Below are 26,151 nucleotides of genomic sequence, written 5' to 3' on the forward strand. Positions count from 1 at the left end.
AGGGAGTGTCATTAAAGTAGTCTTAAATTTTCGTTAGAAAATTTTAACGTTTTGATAGTTAATTAATTAAAAAGGACTAAATTGAAAAAGGTGCAAAACTTGCTAATTAGGAAATTTTGATTAAATAGTATAAATAGTAAATAAGGGAGGACTAAAAGGGTAATTAGACACACATGAAATGGTTGGGCGACATGAGTGTAGGAAATAAATAATGAAATAATGTTAACTAAGGGTAAAATTGTAAATTTTATAAAATTAAACAAATAAAATAGCAATTAAAGGATTTTCTAGACATTTTTTCATCAATATTCTGCCAAAAATAGCCATAGGAGAGCTCCTAAAGCTAGTTTTTCATAGTTACTTCAAGTGAGTTCAATTCTTGTTTATTTCTTGTAATTTTTATGTTTTTGAGACTTTTACAATTAGGTCCAACTATCTATTTAATAGTTTTTTATTTTATTGGAAATTTTGGAAGTTACCATTGATGAATATAGGATGTATTAGGTGAATAAACATGGATTTAGAGCTTTAATTTTGTTGTATGATAATTTTATAAAGTGATTTTGATAGTCTAGAATATTAGGGTTTGGTATTGAAATTCTGAATATCAAGAGCTGTATAATAGTCTAGAATATTTAGGTAAGTTATCAATTGAGAAAAATTAGCTCATTTGATAGACTAATTAGTAAGGGACTAAATTGCAAAAATTATAAAAGTTAGGGTAATTGTGTAAATCTAAAAATTAAAGGGTATTAATTATGAAGTGAATTGGAACTTAAATATATACTAATGAATGAATACTTTATATTTTAGATCAAGAAGCCGTAGATACTCGTGAAAAAGAGAAATTAGCAGAATAGTCCCTAAACTTCTACAAATCATACAATTTAACCCAAGTAAGTTCGTATGGTTAAACTTTAATAATTATATTTAATTGATGTATGCTATTATGTATTTAGTATATTGTTGAAAAATGGAATATTGTTAAATTATGAATTTGAAGTGAATATCTGATTTAAAAGGAATGCGGGATTGAGTACAATTGTTATGTGGAGCAAAGGAAGAATTTACAGCAAATTACCCAAGTAAATCGAGGTTCAGCATTTGTTGCGAACTTTCATGTTTACTTTCTGTTTAACTCTCACGAGCTTCTGTTTAACTCATTCGAGTTTCCGTTCAGCTCTTTTGAGCTTCTGTTTAACCCTTATGGGTTTCTGTTCAGCTCTAATGAGCTTCCGTTCAACCCTTACGAGTTTCTGTTTAGCACTTATATGCTTCTGTTTAGCCTTCGGGCTTCTGAAAATGATGTACTCATATCCATAAGCTGTTTTTCTTTTCGGTAAGATTTGGCAAATGACTTATGTGATTGAAATTGAAAGATTTATCATTTATTATTGATATTGATTTGAAAGAAGTGTGTTCATCAATTTATGTTGTGTATGACAGGGAAAGTGCATGATTAATTTACTATTTAATTTATTATATTAAGTTCGGTAAGATTTATATTTAACCTATCAAACTTACTAAGCTTCATAAAGCTTACTTGTGTTGTTTAGTGCTCTTGTAGATGATGGGTGTCGATTCCACCAATATAAACCTAAGCCTAATTTGTAATTCTAAGCAGTATAGGGAGTAGGGTCGATCCCTTAGAGACTGGGTATACTGAAAATTGTTTCTCTTTCTCGACCAGATTCGTGTCTGGGCAGTTGTCGTGCCCAAGAAATTTGGGGAGGATAAATTTGAAAACCTGGAACCTGAAATAAACAGGGAGAAAAATGCGTGAAAGCTAAAAGCTGAAAATAAAATAATAAAAACAGTTAAATAAATCTAAAGAAAAACTAATTAAACTAAGCTCAGCTTTAGGCACGGATTCTTCCTCGTCTTTGAACCGATCCTCAAAATTAGATGAACTCCTCTTTTCTAATAAGCTAGTTATAGCTACCAAGGATGCCTCGGACACCAACTCTTCCTTGTGTAAATTAGTTATGGAACATCCTATAACTAACCCTTACCGATCGAACAACCAACGAAACGAGGCTAATTCTGACCTAAAGCTGAAAATGAATTTAGTTAACTAAAGTTTGGGGCATATTGGAGTTGGATAAATTAAATAAGGTAAAAATAGGTGAAAAGAATGGGTGGCGTGATTAAGTATGGGGACTGGAATTTTGGTAGTGTATTTAAAGTGAGATGGTTAGCTACTGGAAATGAAAAGGAAGTTTGAAAAAAAAGAAACTGTAAATGGTTTAAGTTGGTGACAAACTAGAAATTAATAAACTGAAGAAAAAGAAACTAAAAACAACAAATAGCTTTGTGAGAATGAAGAAGAGATTGCATTCAAAGATGAAAGCTTGATTTATGACTTGATGAATAAATGAACAATGTAGCCCACTAGTTATACTAGTGGCTTTGCTAAATTAAGAGCCACTAGCCATAGAAAATCAAGGAAATAAAATATTCCATGATAAAAAATCCCTACATAATCTCCCACTAAGTCAACAAAAATTTTAGCTAATTATATCTTGGAAAAAATTTTGCTTTGGCCCTCCTTCTTTGCTTCTTTCTTCAATCTAGCCCAATTGTTTCCTTTTTATTCTATTTAGCCACAAATTACACCCCTGCACAATGTTCAACATAAACATGGAAAAATCAGTGGTGTACTCTCATAAATTAACCAATTTAATTACATAAAATATGTACTTTTAGCATTTAATCAAATCCCCCTACTTAGCTTATGCTAGTCCTCCAGCATTTTGTATGTATCTGCAAAAGGAAAAATTTTCTCCAAAATAGGACTTGACCTCCATGGTTTGCACAATTCAACAATTTGATCCTAGCACATTAACATCTCAAATAGCCTAGCCTAAGAAGTAAGTAAATATATTTCGGAATTTATTAGAGCTTGATAGGCCTACCCCTAATTTATTTTTATTAATAATAATAATTTTTTGTGTACTTAGGACATTTTCTAATTTTTTTATACGAGACACGATGACAACCCAAGCACCATGTTCCGGTTACTCGATTTGGATGTCTCTAAGTGGGTTATTTCACCCTATTCGTGATAGCTTGTTAGAGGAGTGAGTGCAAGAAATTGGATAGCCACACGAACCTTTTTACGCGAGATGTGATGACAACCCAAGCACCACGTTTCGGTTACTTGGCCGATGTACAACCCCAAATTTTCACTCTTAACATTCATATCAGAGGAGTATTATTATTTATTCATGTCTTCTTCTTTTTTTGACTTAATAAAGGCAGAAAATTGACATGTGGTATAAGGTAGGCAATCAAGCAAACTCATAATTCCTAAAAATTTCTTACCCACTAAGTCTAGGTTATTGAAAAGTTTTATGTGTAAAGAACTAAATAGCTAAATAGGACAAACCATAAGTGTACCATTCCAATTTATCAAAAGAAAAATTTTACCTTTCACGAAAAACATGCAAAAACAGCGACAACAGATAAGCAAATTAGAACCAATTTATATTTCCCTCCCCCTACTTATTTTACAATGTCCCAATGTAATTTCAATTATTTAAAGGATAAAAAGTAAAAGTAAGTAGGGAAAGGAAAAATTAACTCCCCATGTATTTCAACATCGTGGAGGGTGGTCTCGTAGGTGTGTGAGAACGTCTGTCACCAAGGTGCATAAAGATTCGAGTCCTTCTTCGATTCGGGTCAATCGAGATTCGACAAAAGTTTGAGGCTCTGTTTCGTGTTGGTGTCTACGTCGGAACACTCTATTCGACCGATTCGTTCTCGTACCTGGAGGAACAAAATAAAAAGAAGAAGGGGTATCGACAAGTAACCCATAGAATCCAAGTAGTATGTATCTAAAGAGTTCGTTTTGTATGCCAGATTCAAAGAACTAAAATTGATAGCTGATGGATTCAAATTGGAGGCTAAACGTGTAATGTAAGTGCCAAAAATTAGTGGTCTATTCGACCGCAAAAATGCTGAAACTGTATAGTAAACCAATATCCTAAATTTACCTTCCTTCCCGAATGGATGCACCATAGAAAAAATAATTCAGTCCTAGTTAAAGAGTTAGACGCATAATTACGTCCCGAAAAATTGAAAGCAAGGAATCGATGTAAATATCGAAGTGTAGGACTATGAATTCCTATGTCCTTGTAACGTTTCGGATCACAAAATCTATCTCATTTCAGTTAACAATGCTAAAGCTTCATTAGCATTAAAGTCATGTGGTATGTTGAGAAATGAGTCATAATAGTCATCAGTTGCTAAATAGTCCTCACTAACGAACCCCAAAGCAACATTGAACTCAGAAATTGACAGATTATATTGCACTCCTAACAATAAAAAAATGACAGCATGAGGCGTATCTACGGTGTTAGCAGAACGGTAGAAGTAAAATGTAGAATAAAATTCAAAAACCAACTCATAATATGCAAGTTCATCAATGGCAGCAAAATCAGTCCACCCAATAGCATCAAAATATTGATTACCAGATTCTTCAATTTCTAAATAGTATAATGAGAATGTGTCTACGTGCTTAGATATTGGAAGAGGGCAATGTTGGATTTGTTCGAATTGTGCTCGGTGCGCCGGTTTTGTGAATGTTAGATTCTTGTGGAATCTCTTCTCCGGAGGCATGAATCCTCTTCCTTGTCGAAATTGACCTTGCTCACGTGGGTGATACTCAGTGTCCTAATTTTTCGTTTCATTTTCGCAATATTTTGCATCGTCTACCGATGGAGTTGATGAACCGGCCAAAGGTGGTTGTTGGCGACCTCGGGTTCGTCTTTGCATTGAATGTGGTTCAACACCATCGTTTGGGGTCGCGAAATTCTTCTTGAAGGCCTCGGTTGTATTGGTTGATGTGCATGGACGTTTAGTTGGAGGGATAGGCGGTCTTGGTTGTCGGATGAGTTTGGTGGTTCGACCGGGCTATTTGGAGGATGGTCGGCCGAAACGAGTGGCTCATGGGGCAGGTAGACTACGGTGATCAGAGTTAGCCTGCGATTTCTCCTAGGACGGTGCGGTTGCTGCGGTAGGGAAAGAGAAGACTCGTGAGAGTGGATGGTGACGAAGGGTGGGGTGGTGAACCGGTTTCGTCGTCGGTTTATTATGGACAGCGGTTCATGCACCGCGCGGTCGCGGGTGCGGACCATGGTTTGGTGGTGGACAGTGGTAAGTAGTGGGGAAAAGGAAAGGAGTTTATGAAGAGAAAAAGAAATTTTGAAAAAGGTTTTAGTGAGAAACATTCGGCTGGTCAAAATGGGGGTAGTGGGGTTGGTTTTTCCTAGGTGAAAAATAGGTGATGGTTATGATTTGATGGGTGAGGTTTTTTTTTTAAATTGAAAAGGGGTAGACAGTTGGGGAGAGAGGGATGAGTTAAAATGGGTTATGTGGTTGTAGTTTTCTAGGTGAAAAGATGGATGTGATAGGTGAAAGATTAGGATTTGATAGGTGAAAGGCTGATGGGTGTAGGGTTTTTTTTATTTGAAAAGGGTTGGACGGTTGGGGGTAAAAATTTTGGGTTTTAATTTTTCATTTTTGATTTTGGGTAGGTATATGGGTTTGGGTTTTGGTTAATGGGTTAGTTTGGGTATTGGATTGGTTTAAATGGTGGGTAGGTAGAGTGGGCCTTGGCTGAAATAAAAAGAATTTTTGTGGGCTGACATGTTGGAATGTCTACCTGCAAAATAAAAGTAAATATATAAAAAAAATAAATATATATAAAAATTAAAGTTAAAAATAAAAATAATTTAAATTTAAATTTAAAATGTGTATTTCTTGAATATTTAGCTTTGCTAATGCTATGCTTAAATATTCAAAAATAAATTATTAAAAACCAAGATTATGGGATTTAGTAAAATAGTCGAGATAAATGCACCAGGTAAGTTCCCAGGAAAGAGAGGTGAGTCACAATGGACATTCTTAAATACTAAGTCTTTCCTTAGACAGAACCGATCCTCGACATGTATTTTCACTTCCATTTTACCTTCCAAAAAAATTTATTTGCTTAAAGGAAAAATTTGGGTTGCCTCCCAATAGCACTTTGTTTAACGTCGTTAGCTCGACGACCTATTATTCAAATTCTGGGCTCCTCGAAAGCAATCTCCTCAACTGTGTGCGTTTGAAAATTCTCGTAAAAAGGCTTCAGCTGTTGACCATTCACCTTAAAGCACTTCTGGGTTTCTTCGTTTTGAATTTCCACTGCACCATTTGAGAATAAATTAGTAATAGTAAATGGACCTATCCATTTGGATCGAAGCTTACCAGCGAAAATTTTTAAGGTGGAGTCGTATAGGAGAACTTTTTGTCCTATTGAAAACTGCTTCCTAGTGATCAACTTATCATGAAATGCCTTCGTCTTTTCTTTATAAACTCGAGCATTTTCATACGCATCGTTTCTAATTTCCTCGAGTTTCTGGATGTCCAACTTTCGAGACTTTCCTGCAGACTCCATCTCCATATTACAATGCTTAACTACCCAAAATGCTTTGTGCTCTAATTCGACCGGGAGATGACACGGTTTACCAAAAATGAGTCGGTAAGGTGACATGCCTATTGGTCCCTTGTAACCTGTCTTGTAAGCCCAAAGTGCGTCATTAAGTCTCAAACTCCAATCCTTTCTGTTAAGCTTAACAATCTTTTCTAAAATAGACTTGATTTCTCGATTCGACACTTCAGCTTGTCCGTTTGTTTGTGGATGGTAAGCAGTGGCAATTCGTTGAGTCACTCCATATTTCTCCATAAGTGCACTTACGAGCTTATTGCAAAAATGAGTTCCCCTGTCACTGATTAATGCTCGTGGGATGCCATACTTGGAAAAGATAGAACTTTTAAGAAAGTCAACCACAGTCTTAGCATTATCATTGCGAGTAGCCTTTGCCTCTATCCACTTAGAAACGTAATCAACAGCTAAGACTATATAAAAATTACCGAAAGAAGAAACAAAAGGACCCATAAAATCGATGCCCCATACATCAAAAATTTCACAAATATAAATAAGAGTAAGGGGCATCTCATTGTAACGAATAAGGTTACCAACTCTTTGGCACTTTTCACAGGTTTTGAAAAATAGAAAGGCATCACGAAATATGTTTGGCCAAAATAGTCCACACTCGAGAATTTTATGTGCGGTGCGTTTTGGTCCAAAGTGTCCTCCACATGCATAAGAATGACAAAAAAGTTAAGATAGATTGTACCTCTGTTTCTACTACACACCGTAAAATTACCTGATTGGAGCAATGCTTCCAAAGGTAAGGGTCATCCCAAATGTAATACCGAGCATCCTTTTTTATCTTATCTTTTCTAGGCCTTGGTAATTCTGAAGGAACAGTACCTGCAACGAGATAATTTACTATGTCTGCGTACCAAGGATGAACCACATATGCTAAAAATAGATTTTCATCTAGGAAGTTGTCTTTCAATGGTGTGTCGTCTACTTTAATCGGTAATCGGCTCCCTAATCAGTCGAGGTTTTTACATCCCTTTTTATCCCGAATTTCAAAATCAAACTCTTGTAGGAGCAGAATCCACCCAATCAGTCGAGGTTTTGCCTCCTTCTTCCCTATTAAATATTTCAAAGCTGCATGATCAGAAAAGATATTCACTTTAGTTCCCAATAGGTAAGATCTAAATTTATCTAAAGCAAACACAACAGCTAATAATTCTTTCTTAGTGGTGGTGTAATTGCTTTGGGCAGCATCCAAAGTCCTCGAAGCATAATAGATAACATGAGGCTATTTCCCTATTCTTGGCCAAGAATAGCTCTCACACTTCGATCACTTACATCACACATGATTTCGAACTAGAAGTTCCAATCTGGTGGTTGCACTATGGGAGCGGTGACCAATTTCTGCTTCAGCACGTCAAATGAGTCTTTTCAAGTCTGGTCAAATTCAAATTCTTTATCCTTTTGTAACAGCTTGCAAAGCGATTGTGTGATTTTCGAGAAGTTTTTCATGAATCGTCTGTAAAATCCTGTATGGCCAAGAAACAAATGAACTTCCCTCACAGATGTGGGGTAAGGTAATGAGTTAATAATATCTATTTTTGCCTTATCAACCTCAATTCCTTCCGAGGAAACTATATGACCTAAAATTAATCCTTTTTCAACCATGAAGTGGCATTTCTCATAATTTAAAACAAGATTAAATTCTAGGCATATTTGTAATATCTTAGTAAGATTATCGAGACATTCATTAAAAGAGTTACCGTATACCGTGAAGTCATCCATAAAGACTTCAATGATTTTCTCAACATAGTCGGAGAATATGCTCACCATGCATCTCTGGAAAGTGGTCGAAGCATTACAGAGTCCAAACGGCATTCGTTTATATGCAAATATTCTGAAAAGGCACGTGAAAGTTGTTTTGTCTTGATCCTCCGGAGCCATCAAAATTTGGAAAAATCCTGAGTACCCATCGAGACAACAACAATGAGTCTTACCAGCTAATCGTTCAAGCATTTGATCGATTAAGGAAAGTGGAAAATGGTCTTTCCGAGTAGCTGCATTCAATTTTCTGTTTTCGATACAAACCCTCAATCCATTCTAGACTCGGGTAGGGACCAGCTCTCCTGAAGAGTTGTTCACCACTGTGACGCCAGTTTTCTTGGGTACGACATGAACCGGGATAACCCAATCACTGTCGAAAATTGGGTATATCATTTCAGCATCTAACAGTTTCTGGATTCCCTTCTTTGCTACCTCTATCATTGGTGGATTAAGGAGCCTTTGAGCTTCTCTCTTTGCTTTTATGTTATCTTCGATGGAAATTTTGTGCATACAGGTGGATGGACTTAGCCCTTTTATGTCGACTATTTTCTAACTAATAGCTTCCTTATAATCCTTCAGAACTCGAACTAGACTTTCCTCCTCGTCTCTAGTTAGTTTATTTGACACTATCACTGGTAAGGTGTCTTTCTCTCCCAAAAAGACGTACTTGAGGTGGTCCGGTAATACTTTAAGCTCTAAGTTTGGTGGCTGCAAAACCGAAGGCAACATTTTAGTTTGGAAAGGTAATAGTTTAAATTGGTTACCTCGATTCGTCAACGATGGTTGTGTCTCCAAGTGTTTGACAATTTCTCGCAACGGTTCTTCTATAATTGCTAATTCATCAAGATGATTTAAAACATCCATGTCAATACTTCTGTAAAGGACAGTTTCCAACTCATCATAGTCATGATATTCGAAATAAGATTGAGTTAAAAAATCTATACAATTGATACTAGAAACATTTAATAGTGAGTTAGGATGACCCATAGCTTCGTAGACATTGAATTTCACAATTTCGCCATCAAACTCCATTGTTAGTGTTCTGTTCTGAACGTCAATTTTTGCGCTTGCAGTACTTAGGAATGGCCTTCCAAGCAAAATTTTAGATGAATTAGTTGAGTTACCGTCTTTCATATTAATAATGTAGAAATCTGCAGGGAAAACTAATTCGTTAACTTTAACAAGGACGTCTTCAAACAGCCCTTTGGGATAGACGACTAACTTGTCCGCCAACTGGATTATTACTCTTGTCTCTTTCAAAGGACCCGCGTTAATCAACTTATAAATATAATAAAGCATAACATTAATGGAATCCCTTAATTACACATGGCTTTCTTAATGCCTACATTACCTATCTCACGGGAAATAAAAAATACCTTGGTCCTTGTATTTGGGCAAAACTTTCTTTTGCAGTACTGCGAAGACATTTTCTCCTACATTTACTCTTTCGTTACCTATTAACCTCCTCTTTCTAGTACACAATTCCTTGAAGAATTTTGCATAACGAGGGATTTGTTTGATAGCGTCGAGCAAAGGGATATTTACCCTCACATTCTTAAATGTTTCGAGGATTTTTTTCCTCCTCTTTCTTATCCTTTGCAAGCCTCCATGGAAAAGGAGGTGGCACCACGACTGGTCTCTGAATTTTTAATTTCGGTCTGAATTTTGGATCAAAAATCTACTTTTCCCATTCCTTGTCTTGCCCATGACTTTTTTCTGGAACTATTTCCAAAACTTTTCCGCTACGAAGAGTTTTTACGCTTGCATTTTGCCGAGGATTTGACTCCGTCTGGGAAGGTAATTTACCTTGAGATTCCAAATGAATTACTACCATCGAGAGTTTACTAATTTGATTAGTTAACTCTTGTATTGATGCGTCTGTCCTCTGTTGGTATTTTGCAGCATTGATGGCAAGTCTCTCCATAACAGCTTTTAGAGATGTGCTCGGCTTAGGTGGCGATTGTGGAGGTCTTGGTTGGTACGATGGATTATATCGGGGATTAGCTCCGTAATTCAAGTTGGGATAGTCCTTCCATCAGGGATTGTAAGTGTTGGAGAAAGGATCATAGCGTCTTTAAGGAGGTCCTGAAAAACCTCCGACAGCGTCGACATGTGCCGTTGAATTTTCGTTAAGGATTGGGCACAAATTCATCGGATGTTCAAACGTAGTACATATTCCACACAGTTGGGTTAGATTCTTCTTTTCTGTAAGCATAGATTAAACAATATTAGTAAGCTTATCCAATTTATCTTCTAAGGATGAAACATTTACTCCATTAACCCGTCTTGTGGGTTCTGAATTCGGCCGATACTGTTGAGAATTTGCCGCCATGGTGGATATCAGTTCTCTTACCCTTTGAGGAGTCATATTGACAAGCGTCCCTCCACTAGTAGCATCAATCATTTTCATTTCCATAGAGGGCAAACCTTTGTAGAAATACTGAAAAAGTGATTAATTAGTCAAACCGTGTTGAGGACAACTTGCACACAGTTTTTTGTACTGCTCCCAATAGTCATAGAGCGATTCACTTTCCATTTGGTGGATTCCCACTATGTCTCTCCTAAGTTCAGCTGCTTTCGATGCTGGGAAAAATCTATCAAGAAATACACAAGATAAGTCATCCTACGTTGTAATAGAACCTGGGGGTAAGTAAAATAACCATTCTCTTGCTGTATCAACTAAAGAATATGAAAATGCCTGAAGTTTAATTTCATCTTCGACTACTCCCTGAGGTTTCATGCTTGAGCAGACTATGTGGAATTCTCTCAAGTGAGTGTTTGGATTTTCGTTCTTCAAGCCTCAAAAAGTGGGCAAAAGGTGAATTAGGCTTGATTTCAACTCGAACGGGGTTTCTTCGATTGGATAGTTGATGCATAACGGTGTCTGCTCGTTGGCAGCATTGGCTAGTTGATGAATGGTTCAGTTTGCCATCTTTTCTGGTTCACCGAGGTTGTCTTTTGCTTCTTTTGTTCCGGGAAGTGGTTTGATCTCAGGATCAACCACCTCGACTTGTTTCCCACGTCGAATTGCCTCTACACGAATTGTTTTTCTCAACTTTTCAACGTCAAATTCTAAGATCCCTTGTCCTAGCTCAACTTCTACTTTACTTGCACGTTTAAGAGCTTCTGTTTCTTTTCGTCGTGCTCGTGCTGATTTCTCGATCTCTGGGTCATATTCGAGATCTCTGGATGAAGATCTGGTCATGAAGACGATTTAAACAATTTGTAAGTGTTTCCAGTCCCCGGAAACGGCACCAAACTGACGGGTGTCGATTTCACCAATATGAACCTACGCCTAATTTACAATTTTAAGCAGTATAGGGAGTCGGGTTGATCCCTCAGAGACTTGGTATACTGAAAATTATTTCTCTTTCTCGACCAGATTTGTGTCTGGGCAGTTGTCGTTGCCAAGAAATTTGGGGGGGAAGATAAATTTGAAAACCTAGAACCTGAAATAAACAGGGAAAAAATGTGTGAAAAGTAAAAGATGAAAATAAAGTAATAAAAACAGTTAAATAAATCTGAAGAAAAATTAATTAAACTAAGCTCAACTTTAGGCACGGGTTCTTCCTCGTCTTTGAACCGATCCTCGAAATTAGATAAACTCCTCTTTTCCAATAAGCTAGTTATAGCTACGAAGGACACCTCGGACACCAACTCTTCCTTGTGTAAATTAGTTATGGAACATCCTATAACTAACCCTTACCGATCGAACAACCAACGACACATTCGTGATTTAGAACTTCGACAGCTTTGCGTTCTAGAAGAGCCTAGCTCGAACCAATGTCCTCAACAGTGTGGGACATTTAAATCTAGTTACAACTTCCCTTGACGGAACCAAACAGCAATCCCCACTTGGCACGCCAATGTGTTCACAAAAAACCAATCAGACAATTGATCCTTTCGGAATTCCAACTATACGTTTAACCACACTAACTCAAACAACGTCTTTTTTGACTTAGTGTTAATCTGACTTCGTGAGTTGACAAAATCATACTCTTAATCCGGAGAAATAATAAGTACTGGAATTTAGGAGTTAAATTGCTCGGGTTCATAACTCACAGGTTTTGACGGGACTAATTCCTACCTAAAGCTGAAAATGGATTTAATTAACTAAGGTTTGGGGCATATTGGAGTTGGATAAATTAAATAAGGTAAAAATGGGTGAAAAGAATGGGTGGCGTGATTAAGTATGGGGGCTGGAATTTTGGTAGTGTATTTAAAGTGGGATGGTTAGCTACTGGAAATGAAAAGGAAGTTTGAAAAAAAAGAAATTGTAAATGGTTTAAGTTGGTGACAAACTAGAAATTAATAAACTGAAGAAAAAGAAACTAAAAACAACAAATAGCTTTGTGAGAATGAAGAAGAGATTGTATTCAAAGATGAAAGCTTGATTTATGACTTGATGAATAAATGAACAATGTGCCCACATTTATACTAGTGGCTTTGATAAATTAAGAGCCACTAGCCTTAGAAAATTAAGGAAATAAAATATTCCATGATAAAAAATCCCTACATAATCTCCCACTAAGTCAACAAAAATTTCAGCTAATTATATCTTGGAAAAAATTCTGCTTTGGCCCTTATTCTTTGCTTCTTTCTTCAATCTAGCCCAATTGTTTCCTTTTTCTTCTATTTAGCTCCAAATTTCACCCCTGTACAAAATTCAACATAAACATGGAAAAATAAGTGGTGCGCTCTCGTAAATTAACCAACTTAATTACATAAAATATGTAATTTTAGCATTTAATCAGTAGATTAACGTGAGGTCGAGAGATCGGATCAACACATCAAGCCACACTATCCAACTTAATCCGGTAGCTTTGTAATGTATAATTTAGTTTATATGACATGCATAGGGTTGGTTTGGAAATGAAATAATTTGAAATGCAGTTGTGAATGATATATGCTTGTATGTATGTAATTAGTAGTACATTTTGAAAAATCAATGAGATGGATTACATAAGTTTGAGTAAATTAGTATTTGTGATGTTAGGTCATGATTAAAACATGATTTTGGTTTGTGTTGATTGATTGTTTGGAATGTATTGACATATTAAAATGTTGTGTATAGGTTGAAATCAAAATGGGTGAGAATAGTGGCCTTAAAATGGCTTATTTTAGTCCACACGGGTAGAGACACAAACGTGTGTCTCAACCATGTGTGAAACACAAACGTGTGCTAGGCCTAGCACAGAATGCCCAGGTTTTTGTACACAGCCTAGCACATGGACGTGTGACCCTTGTACCTCAATTTCATTACACACGGCCTAGCACACGGTTGTGTGGCTTAGCCGTGTGACCCAAGTCAAAGAGTTACACGGGTATGGACTCGGGTTGGGACACGACCGTATGCCTTATATCGAATGCCCACACGGCTTGAGACACAGGCGTGTCCCTTGGCCGTGTGAGTCTCACGGCCTAGCCACACGGGCATGTGTTCCCTACATCTATGAAAAATTTTGAAATTTTACGAAAAATTCTTTGAGTTTCTGATTTAGTCTTGATTTACTTTTAATGTGTTTTTTTGAGCCTCGAGGGCTCATACAATAGACAATATAATTTTTTAATGAGTGGTTCTTGATATGTATATTGAATGTTATGAAATATTCGTATTTAATCCGTAAAGTCGTGTAATACTCTGAAACCTTGTTCTGGTGACAGATAAGGGTTAGTGGTGTTATATTTAATGGTATCAGAGCTATAGTTTAGTCGATTCTCAGACTAAATATAGCGTGTAAAATGTTTAGAAATACATGCCATATAAATCTGTGATATTGTGATGTGTATAATTCGATCTAACCTTTTTTTCTTATAGATTGTAAAGATGTCAAAAAGATCTGAACGTGCTGATAATGATGAAATTTATAGTAGAGCGCAGACATCGGCACATGGGATGAGTAGTAATGTCTTAATCACTCCGACTCAATAACAAGAACTTAAAAATATGTTCTTTGGGTTAATGAATCAGTGGTTTAGTGAATTCATGCAAGAAAGAAACTTGGCTCAGCAACCTTCTCCCCCTACTGTACCACCTGTAGAGCCTCCGGTTGCATCTCCACCTCCTCAAGTGACTGAATCTAGTAAACGTATTTCAATAGAAAAAGTTTAAAAATGTGGGGCCGAAGAATTTTGGGGTAGGTCAGATGATGATACAGTCAAAGCTGAATATTGGCTTCAGAATAAAATAAGAGTTTTAAAAAATGACTTGTTCCCCGGATGATTATCTGAGATGTGATGTGCCAAAGAAGAAAATCTCTTGGGAATTCTTTTAGAGTGAATTTAGAAAGAAATATGTCGGCAAGAGGTATTTAGATAAGAAAAAGAGGGAATTTCTTGACCTGCGCCAAGGAAACAGATCGGTAGCCAAGTATGAGAGGGAATTTGTATACCTCAGTAAATATGCTGAAGAAATTGTACCAACCGAAGAAAAAATTTGTATTAGGTTTGAGAAAGGTTGAATGATGAAATCATAATGATGATTGGGGGCACTGAAATATGATAATTTGTCATTCTGTCAGATCATGCACAAAAGATGGAAGAGGTGTACAACAGAAAAATGTAGTGAGATAGATGGAATAAAGAGTCTTAGAAAAGAAATTCCTCCAAATCACTTTTAGCATTGCCGGCTAAAAAGTCTAGAGATGATTTTAATCGAGCCACCTCAATGCCTGAACAATCAAATAAAAACAAGGTGATTCAACCCGATTACGGGGTATCTACTAGACCCGCTGCTAGTGTAGGTAGTGTGCAAAATGCCCCTAAGACTAAATGCAAGTATTGTGGAAAGTACCACTCTGGTCAGTGTAGGAGTAAAGTAGGGGCTTCTTATAAGTGAAGAGCAATTGATCATTTCATCCGAAATTGGCCCCAACTGTAAAAAGAGGATGAAGAAAAAAAACAGATGGCCACTTCTTAGAAAAGTAGACGTTTGGGCCAAAATACTGCCACTAGAATTGTTCGTTCGGGTATGAAAGATACTGCTGCTCTGTCAGAAACTAGAGCACCTGCACATACTGCTGCTCTGTTAGAAACCAGATGTGATTGCTGGTACATTCTATCTCTTTGATATTACTGTATATGTATTGATTGACCCTAGGTCTACTCATTCTTATGTTTGCACTGCATTAGTAACAGAAAAGAAATTGCCTGTTGAGTCTACCGATTATGATATTCAAGTTACTAATCCATTAGGTCAAAGTGTAATAGTTAATTTAATGTGTCGTAATTGTCCACTGAAAGTGAAAAGCTATGAATTCCCTGTTGATTTAATATTGTTACCCTTTCGAGAATTTGATGTTATTCTGGGAATGAATTGGTTATCGATGCATGATGCCGTAGTAAATTGTAGACAGAAACAGATTGATTTGAAATGTCAGACAGGAGAAGTGATTTCCGTTGAGTCTGAGAATCCGAAAGAAATTGTTAGAATCATTTAAGCTTTTACACCTCAGAGATTGATGAGAAAAAGTAATGAGACATTTCTAGCCTACATTCTTGATACTCGAGATTCTAAATCGAAGCTAGAACAGTTACCGATTGTTAATAAGTTTGATGATGTATTTCCTAAAGAATTACTAGGTTTACCACCTGATCGTGAAGTTGAGTTTGTGACTGATGTGATTCCTAGAACGAATCTGATATCAATAACACCATATCGTATAGCACCAGCTGAATTAAAAGAATTAAAGGCACAGTTGCAAGCGTTACAAGACCAATGGTTATTAGATCGAGTATGTCTCCATGGGTTCCACCTGTTCCATTTGTGAAAAAAAAATAGTTCTTTGAGACTGTGTATAGATTACAGACAGTTGAACAAGGTTACAATTAAAAATAAATATCATTTGCCACGTATCGATGACTTTTTTGATCAACTGAAATGTTCAATTTGTTTGGTCCGATGAGTGTTAGCAGAACTTTGATTAGTTGAAGAAAATGTTGATAGAAGCTCTAATCTCGACTCAACCAAAATCGGGTGTACTGTATATTGTTTACAGTGATGCTATCTCTAAATGGTTTGGATTGTGTACTGATGCAGTCAGGAAAGGTAGTGGCCTATGCTTCTCTAAAATTAAAGTCGCACGAAAAGAATTATCCTATACATGATCTTGATTTGGTTGTAATCGCATTCGCTTTGAAGATTTAGAGACATTATTTATACGGTGAGAAATGTTACGTGTTTAAGGATCATAAAAGTTTAAAGTATTTGATGACTTAGAAAGAGCTGAATTTGAGATAGAGATGGTAATTAGAATTGCTGAAAGATTATGATTTGGTTATTGACTACCACCCAGGAAAGGTAATGTGGTTGCGGATGCACTTAGTCGGAAGTCATCATTGGTTGCACTTCGAACGTTGAACGCTCATTTATCTCTTAATAAAGATGGTTCTGTATTAGCAGAATTGAGAATGAAACCTATGTTTCTTCAAAGAATTCGAGAATTGAAAGATGATGATCCGAAATTGGTGTTGAAACGACAGATGGTTTAGGACAATTTGAGTTCAGAGTATAGCATCGATGATAGTGGTATGTTACATTATCATAATAGAATTTGTATTCCTAATAATTCAGATTTGAAGAATGATATTATTTCTGAAGGTAGTATGTACTCCATTCATCTAGGTAGTACGAAGATGTATAGTGATTTGAAACGGATGTATTGGTGGCCGAGTACAAAACGGGAAATTTGTGAATTCGTAGCTAAGTGTTTGATTTGTTAGCAAGTGAAAGTAGAACATCAGGTACCAACGGGTTTATTACAACCAGTCATGATTCTTGAATGGAAGTAGGAACATATCACAATGGATTTTTTATCCGGTCTACCTATGACTCTGAGAAAGAAATATTCTATCTGGGTGATTGTTGATAGGTCGACTAAGTCGGCACATTTTATCCCAGTCAGAACAGACTTTTCACTTGAGAAGTTAGCGAAATTGTATATAGCAGAGATTGTGTGGTTACATAGGGTTCCAACATCTATCATTTCAGATCAAGATCTGAGATTTACATCGAGATTTTAGAGTAAACTACAAGAAGCTCTGAGCACCAAGTTAAATTTCAACACAGCTTTTCATCCTCAAACCGACGGGCAATCAGAACGAGTGATTCAAATTCTAGAAGATATGTTGAGATGTTGTATACTCTAATTTGGAGGTAGCTAGGAAAGATATTTACCGTTGGCTGAATTTGCATATAACAACAGTTATCAATCCAGAATAAAGATGACATCGTTCGGAGCTCTTTATGGGAGGAAATGTAAGACATCATTGTATTGGTCTGAATTGAGTGAATCCAAACTAGTAGGAGTTGATTTGATCCTAGAAACTGAAGATAAAGTTCAGATTATCCAGGACAGTTTGAAAGTTGCTTCTAACTGTCAAAAATCATATGCAGATTTGAAAAGAAGAGATATAGAATTTGCGGTTGGTGATTGGATATTCTTAAAAGCTTCTCCATCGAAGAAGGTGTTACGATTCGGTAGGAAAGGAAAACTGAGCCCAAGATTTATCGGGCCATATGAAATTGTTGAAAGAATCGGCCTTGTGGCTTATCAATTAGCTCTACCTCCGAAACTTGAGAAATTTCATAATGTGTTTCATGTATCGATGCTAAGACGATACAGATCTGATCCTTCACACATGATTCATCATAGTGAGATTGAGCTGCAACTAGATATGACGTATTTGGAAAAATCAGTGAAAATTTTAGCGCGATAGGTTATAGACTTACGAAATAAACGAGTACCGTTAGCAAAAGTATTGTGACATCGTCATGGTTCGGAGGAGGCTACTTGAGAAACAGAAGAATTTATGAGATCACAATATCCGAACCTATTACCAGGTAAGAAATTTCGAGGACGAAATTTCCTAAAAGGGGAGAGTTGTAACGGCCTGATTTCAATGGTGTTGGAAACAATGGTTTGAGACCACTAAATCTGACGAGTAGCTCGTAAATTTTATTATTTAGTATTTACGAGTCAAATGTGATTTTAGAAAGATTTTGAATTAGTAATTTGTGTTTTATAAGGATTTATTAGGTTAAATGGTTTAGAAAATGAGGTATCGAGACCTCGATTTTATAAACCAAGTCGTAAATATTTTTACAAATATTTACAGAGTGTCATTAAGGTAGTAGTAAAGTTTCGTTAGAAAATTTTAACGTTTTGATAGTTAATTAATTAAAAAGGACTAAATTAAAAATGGTGCAAAACTTGCTAATTAGAAATTATGATTAAGTAGTTTAAATGGTAAATAAAAGAGGACTAAAAGGGAAATTAGAGACACATGAAACGGCTGGGCAGCATGAGTGTAGAAAATAAATAATGAAATAATGTGAACTAAGGGTAAAATTGTAAATTTTGTAAAATTAAACAAATAAAATAGCAATTAAAGGATTTTCTAGACATTTCTTCATCAATATTCTGCCAAAAACAGCCATAGGAGAGCTCCTAAAGTTGGTTTTTCATAGTTACTTCAAGTGAGTTCAATTCTTATTTATTTCTTGTAATTTTTATGTTTTTGAGACTTTTACAATTAGGTCCAACTATCTATTTCAATAGTTTTTTTATTGTATTGCAAATTTTAGAAGTTACCATTGATGAATATAGGGTGTATTAGGTGAATAAACATGGATTTAGAGCTTTAATTTTGTTGTATGATAATTTTATAAAGTGATTTTGATAGTCTAGAATATTAGGGTTTAGTATTGAAATTCTGAATATCAAGAGCTGTATAATAGTCTAGAATATTTAGATAAGTTATCGGTTGAGAAAAATTAGCTCATTTGATAGACTAATTAGTAAGGAACTAAATTGTAAAAGTTATAAAAGTTAGGGTAATTGTGTAAATTTAAAAATTGAAGGGTATTAATTATGAAGTGAATTGGAACTGAAATATATACTAATGAATGAATAATTTATATTTTAGATAAAGAAGCTGTAGATACTCGTGAAAAAGAGAAATTAGCAGAATAGTCCTTAAACTTCTACAAATCATACAATTTAACCCAGGTAAGTTCGTATGGTTAAAGTTTAATAATTATATTGAATTGATGTATGATATTATGTATTTAGTATATTATTGAAAAATGGAATATTATTAAATTATGAATTTGAATTGAATATCCAATTTAAAAGGAACGCGAGATTGAGTACAATTGTTGTATGGCGATCAGCAAAGGAAGAATTGATGGCAAATCACCCAAGTAAATCAAGGTTCAACATTTGTTGTGAACTTTCATGTTTACTTTCTGTTTAGCTCTCACGAGCTTCTGTTTAACTCATATGAGTTTCCGTTCAACTCTAATGAGTTTCCGTTCAGGTTTTTTGAGCTTTTGTTTAACCCTTATGGGTTTCCGTTCAGTTCTAATGAGCTTCCGTTCAACCCTTACGGGTTTCTATTTAGCACTTATGTGCTTCTGTTTAGCCTTCGGGCTTCTAAAAATGATACACTCATATCCATAAGTTGTTCTTCGATTCGGTAAGATTTGGTAAAGGACTTATGTGATTGAAATTGAAAGATTTATTGTTTATTATTGATATTGATTTGAAAAAAGTGTGTTCATCAATTTATGTTGTGTATGACAGGGAGAGTGCATGATTAATTTACTATTTAATTTATTATATTAAGTTTGGTAAGATTTATATTTAAAGCTTACTTGTGTTGTTTAATGTTCTTGTAGATTAACGTGAGGTCGGGAGATCAAATCAACACATCAAGCCATACTATCCAACTTAATCTGGTAGCTTTTGTAACGTATACTTTGGTTTATATGGAATGTATAGGGTTGGTTTGGAAATGAAATAATTTGAAATGTGGTTGTGAATGATATATGCTTGTATGTATGTAATTAGTAGTATATTTTAAAAAATCAATGAGATGGATTAAACAGGTAAGTTTGAGTAAATGAGTATTTGTGATATTATGTCATGCTTAAAACATGATTTTGGTTTGTGTTGATTGATTGCTTGGGATGTATTGATGTATTAAAATGTTCTTTATAGGTTGAAATCAAAATTGGTGAGAAAAGTAGCCTTAAAATGACTTATTTTTGTCCACACGGCAGAGACACGGGCGTGTGGTCTGGCCATGTGTCTCCTGCATCTTTAAAATTGAGAAACAGAATGCCCAGGTTTTTGCATACGGCCTAGCACCCGGGCGTGTGGCTTAGTCGTGTGACCCCTGTACCTTAATTTTATTACACATGTCCTAGCATATGGGCGTGTGGCTTGGTTGTGTGACCCAAGTTAGAGAGTTACAAGGGTATGAACACGGGCTGGGACATTATCGTGTGCCTCATATCAAATGCCCACACAACCTAAGATACGGGCGTGTGTCCCCTGCACCTAAGGAAATTTTTGAAATTTTGGAAAAAATTCTCTGAGTTTTCAATTTAGTCCCGATTTACTTTCAATGCGTATTTTGAGCCTCGAGGGCTCATACAATAGACAATATAAGTGTTTTATGATTGGTTCCTGATATGTATATTAAATGTTATGAAATGTTCGTATTTACTCCGTAAAGTCCGGTAATACTCCGAAACCTTGTTCCGATGATGGATAAGGGTTAAGGTTGTTACATGGAGAAGGGAGGAAAACAGAGGGAGAAGTAGAAGAGAATGAAAAATAAAGAAAAAAAATGAAAGTTAAACGAACAAAAAAGAAAAAATTAAATTTCTCAAAACGAAAAAATATGGGGACCAGTTGTATAAATTAACGTAAAATTTTTATTTGAAATGATGATTTAACGTGCTACGTCAGCTTACCGTTACACCGTTAACAGAAATTAACAGCTCAATGACTAAAATGTTACATCACGATAACGTACCATTTCAAACATAAGTGACTAAAATGGAACCTGAGGTAAACAAAAATGACTATTTTGGTAGTTTATCCATAAAAGAATGATTAATTTTGTCCTAACAATTTCTTTTTACTCTGGCTTAATGACAAATTTGGCCACTAATGTTTGCATGTTTTGTCAAAATGGCCGTAATTGTATTTTTGAGTCTACTTTGGCCATCAATCTTTGATTTTTTTTTCAAACTGCATTTTCTAACAGATTTAATGAATAAATTCATTGTTTCAATCTTTCTTTTCTTTCAAAAAGTTTCAATTTTTCAGATGTTTGTTTATTGAGAAGTTTTTCTACTAAGTTTTTTTTTAGATTACGTTTATTTTTTTAAATTAAGAGTTAATTTTTAACTTAATGTATTATTTATTTATTTTATTATTTTCCACATGCAATTATCTTATTGGGCTATGTAAGTAATGAATTACATCTCATTAAAAATATTCCACACATAAAATTTCACATCATTCCCGTTAACTTTTTTTAACGGTACTTTCATTAAAATTGTTAGAAAAAGCAAATTGAAAAAAAGAACAAAGGTTGATGGCTAGAAAAGGCTCAAAAATACAATTAGTGCCATTTTGACAAAACATGCAAACATTAGTGGCCAAATTTATTATTAAGCCTTTTACTTTCTATTTACATGGAAAAGTAACTTTTTTGCCAGTTATCAAGGGAATCACTTTCCATTGATTGTGGTAAAGTAACTCCCATGAGAATGTTACATTCCTAAGGAAAGTAAATTAATTTTTTCATATCAAATATTAGAATCACATTCCAACCAATTAAATTCCTTGAAAAATAATATCTATCCAAAAACACTCCTAATCCTAATGTGGAAATTTTTATTTTAATTGACTTATCAATAAGTATGGAGCCATCAATCTCAACACCAAAACTGATATTGCACCTGAGACTAGAGTTTATCATCCTATTTCAATTTTCTGTTACTTTACATAATGTTTTCTCTTATTTATATTTATTTCTTTATTTTCAAAATAATTAACCCCCTTTATTTATTGAGTTATGCCCAGGACTAGAGGTGTTCATGGGTCGGGCTGGACTCAGAAAAAAATTTAGGCCCACTTTCTAGGCTCAGGTCTAGCCCGGCCCAAAATATGGGCCTAGAAATTTGTTCAAGCCCGGCCCGAAAAAAATTCCTAGGCCCAGCCCAACTCAACCCGGCCCGTTTTTGACATGATTTAAAATTTAAAACTTAATTCTAGTAATCCTTTGCGTTTAAACAATTGAGATTAAACAATTTAAAACTTAACAATACCTAATAAACCTAAACTTAAAAATTGAGTTTAAACAATTTAAAACTTAAAAATTCCTAATAAACCTAAACATAAAAATTGAGTTTAAACAATTTAAAACAATTCAGTTTAAACAATTTAAAACTTAAAAATTCCTAATAAATTAGAGTGTGAAAACGCAAACAAAAAAGGAATAAGAATTGAATGGAACAAAAACATTTATTATATTTCAAATTTATATATAAACGTAGAAAGCATAATATTGTATATATAAACCTAAACTAGAAAACATCTTTTGCGTTTAAACAATTGAGATAGTCATACTTATTCTATAAGCTAAATTACATATGTACCAAAAAAGAAATTAATGAAATTCAAACTGCATAAATCCAATCCAAATTCATAAATAGAAACATCTCCATTTCTCAATCTCATTATTTTCCTACTAGTAGATAAACAGTTTTAGCATAACATTACCATAATTTAATCAAAATTTAAGTTTTTCTTTCCCCCTAATATTTTGGAAGTTCACTTCTTTTTCAGAGGAATCAGTAATCATAACAATGTTTTGAGATAAGGACACAAACTATCATCTAGAAAATCTGCTAATCCTGCATTTAATTGCAAAATGTTGTACAAAGTAAAATAAAAGAAAATCAAATTATATTAAATTAAATTCTAAAAAGAAAATGTAAATGAAAGCTTATGGGAAATGAAGCTAAGGTAAGCCAAATCGATTTCAATGTCACTTGTTTCTGCAATAAAACAAAGCAAAAAAAAAAAAAAAGATGAGATTAAATGAAGAAACTAAGCTTGTGATCTCAGCCCTGCAAATTACATGCTCTATAAAACATAAACCAATTCTCATCCAATAATAATTGAATAACACAATTTTGCTCTTAATTGTGCTCAGCTACCCTTAATCCTATAGCCTCGTATTGAAATACAAAACTCACCTCAGGGCAGAGCAATTTTACAGTAAAGATATACATACATACATACATACATACATACATACATACATACATACATACATACATACATATATAAGTTGCTTTCTAAAAATGAAAAAACAAGTTTCCCCGGAACATAATGAGTCTTAATAGGTGTTTCCAGATTCTAAAAAGAGAATAGATACTTCTGCAAAGGATCAAAGAGAGAAAAGGAATAATAATTATTTAAGGAATAAAAAAGGTTAAGCATATGGTTTATTTATTTATTTATTTTTGCCTAACCTCAAGTATTAATGGAACTATTTGATTAGGACTTTGAGCTTGCCTGACATGTTCTCCAGCTATAATATTGAGAATTTAGTACTGTTGTTTGGATAAAACCTTTAAGCATAATTTCATCATACATATAAATTATTTATTTTTCTATCATGTTTTTTCACATTAGAATGTAAACATAATTAAGAAAAAAATATCATTTTAAGATGAACATTTCAAATGGAAGAAAATCAAAATCAGTTCATCAATCCAAAAATACCAATATATCAAAAATACCAACTTGTATATTCCAGATTTAATCCCCCTCGGGCGAAGATTCAGTGTCTTAAAATTAAAATCAGAAAACCAACATATATCATATTATCAAAATATCAATCCTTCCCTAGCTATTAGCAAAACATCCCAAACCCTAACCTTAACCAGTAACCACCCAAAAAAATTCTTCCTTTATCAAGATAAACGATCCAAACAACATCAGTTTATGAATTACAGGCAGAAAATCAAAGCACCCTAGTGGTCATATAACAGAGATCAATCAGTTCATCAATCCAAAAATAAAAAAGCAAAAAGCAAAAAACATGAAAAATAATTTAACTAATTAACATGCGGAAAAGGTGAGGAATTGAGGATTTACAAATACAGAGGGGAAATAATTCGAGAACTAACCTATTTAATAGAATATGAAATTACAGTGTATTGACAGCCTCTAACCTCTGATTCTAACACTGTTGTTTGAACTTTGATGAGTTGATTCTGGAATTGGGTGGAGGACCGGAGGTGGATCGGTGGATTGATTTTGGAATTGGGAAAAAAAAGGGAGGAGGGCGCGGGCTTAGGGATTTTGGATTGGTGGAAGTCTGGAAAAGTGGAACTGTGGAAGTGACTTTTGTTTTAAATGTAGTGTATTTTAAAAATAAAAATATATATATTTATTATATTTCGGGTCAGGTCGGGTCGGGCCGGGCCCAGGATAAAAAAATTTTACCTGAGAAAAACGGGTTTCTTTTTTGCCCAAACCTATATTTCGAGTCTATATTTTTACTCGAACCCTCCTATATTTTGGACGGGCCGTCGGGTCGGGCTAGGCCAGGCCGCCCAACCCATGATCTCCTCTACCTAGGACTAATATTTGTCGCAATAAAATTTGATTCTTATCCAGGACTTGACTCTATTCCTTTATTGCAATTTTATTTTTCTAGATGTAGGAAATTAAATTTAGTGGATACTATTCAATATAATTTTTTCTCCAAAAAGAAAAAAACAATATAGGAGAAATAATTTTTATACCTTCTTATCTTTTTTTTTTATTCCAAAAAGTTATTTTCTTTTAAGTCCACTTACAAATATCTACAAGAAGTTCTCTAATGTTTAATTCTGTAGAGCTGGCCCAGTAAATGCGTCTTTCGGCTTAACAAACAAGCCCCCAAATCTGTCATCTATGTGAGTTATGATAGCATGGTCAACATTGATAAGCAAGAACTAATTGGGACGGCTTGGGGACTGGCCAACAGTAAACAACTGTTTCTGTGGATGATTAGGCCTGGTATGGTTCGTGGCTCGGAATGGATTAAATCATTGCCAAATGGGTTCCAAGAGAGTGTAGGAGAAATAGGTTGCGTCGTGAAATGGACACCTCAAAAGGAAGTGTTGGCTCATGCTGCAGTGGGTGGAATTCAACCATTGAGAGTGTTTGTGAAGGGCTACCAATGCTATGCAGACCTTTCTTTGGAGACCAACTCGTGAACATAGAAAAATAGGCTTGGATTTGCAGAATCTGGAAAGAGAACATAGAAAAAGACTAATGGTGGATATGGAAGGAAACGATATTAGAAAAAGAGCAATGAATTTGAAGGAGAAACTCTTTGTCTAATGGAAGGCGGTTCTACAAGCAGCTCTGTCAATGGGTTAGCAAAGCATACATCATTAGTTTAAGAGACCTTGTACTGTCAATTAACGGCATGGCACTATGATTTGTGTAACTTATTAATAAGTTGGTATCTAAGAAAAGTGCAGACATTTACAGCATAAATGTAGTGTTCTATTCATTATTTACATTATCAGCAGCCAAAACAGACATCAGGTTTCATTCTCTAACATGCAAACCACAAATATTTAAGAAAACATCTCAAAATTCATTACAAAAGAAGAAAACTATTCAAAGCTTTCATCCAGAAATCTCGATGGCTTTGACATCAAGCTTCTTCACTACCTGCTTAGAAACAATAACATTAAGAACCCCATTTTCTTGGGATCATCATCTTTATTTCCATATTTAGAAGACGGTAAAGCATTTATCTGCTGAAGAAATCTCTTGGAATTTGTTTTCTTTTGGTTGGTGTTGAGAGAGTCAGGCTAGGAATCTCATCACAATCATTTTTAATAATTAAACACATGGATCTGATAGGACAGTGTAAAAATAAAGATTTTGTATATTTTAATAATATGACGCTGAAGCCATGGCACATCAACTGTAGATTTCGTTAGGCATAGACATAGAAATACCGTTAAAAACTCTGAAACTCCTCAAGAGTTAAGAAAACTCCTTTCAGTTGCATATGCTTTA

General features: G+C 34.9%; 1 long non-coding RNA gene across 1 annotated transcript; it reads right to left on the reverse strand.

The window, feature by feature from the left end:
• Positions 1-22,953: 22,953 nt before the first annotated feature.
• On the reverse strand, positions 22,954-24,745 carry LOC107923225 (uncharacterized). The gene is made up of 2 exons (XR_001691552.2): positions 24,255-24,745; positions 22,954-23,114 (listed from the first exon to the last, which is right to left on the reverse strand). It is a non-coding gene; the product is annotated as an uncharacterized lncRNA (long non-coding RNA).
• Between the last annotated feature and the right edge of the window lie 1,406 nt (positions 24,746-26,151).

The sequence above is a fragment of the Gossypium hirsutum genome, chromosome D07 (assembly GCF_007990345.1).
Source record: "Gossypium hirsutum isolate 1008001.06 chromosome D07, Gossypium_hirsutum_v2.1, whole genome shotgun sequence".
Classification (NCBI taxonomy): Eukaryota; Viridiplantae; Streptophyta; class Magnoliopsida; order Malvales; family Malvaceae; genus Gossypium; species Gossypium hirsutum.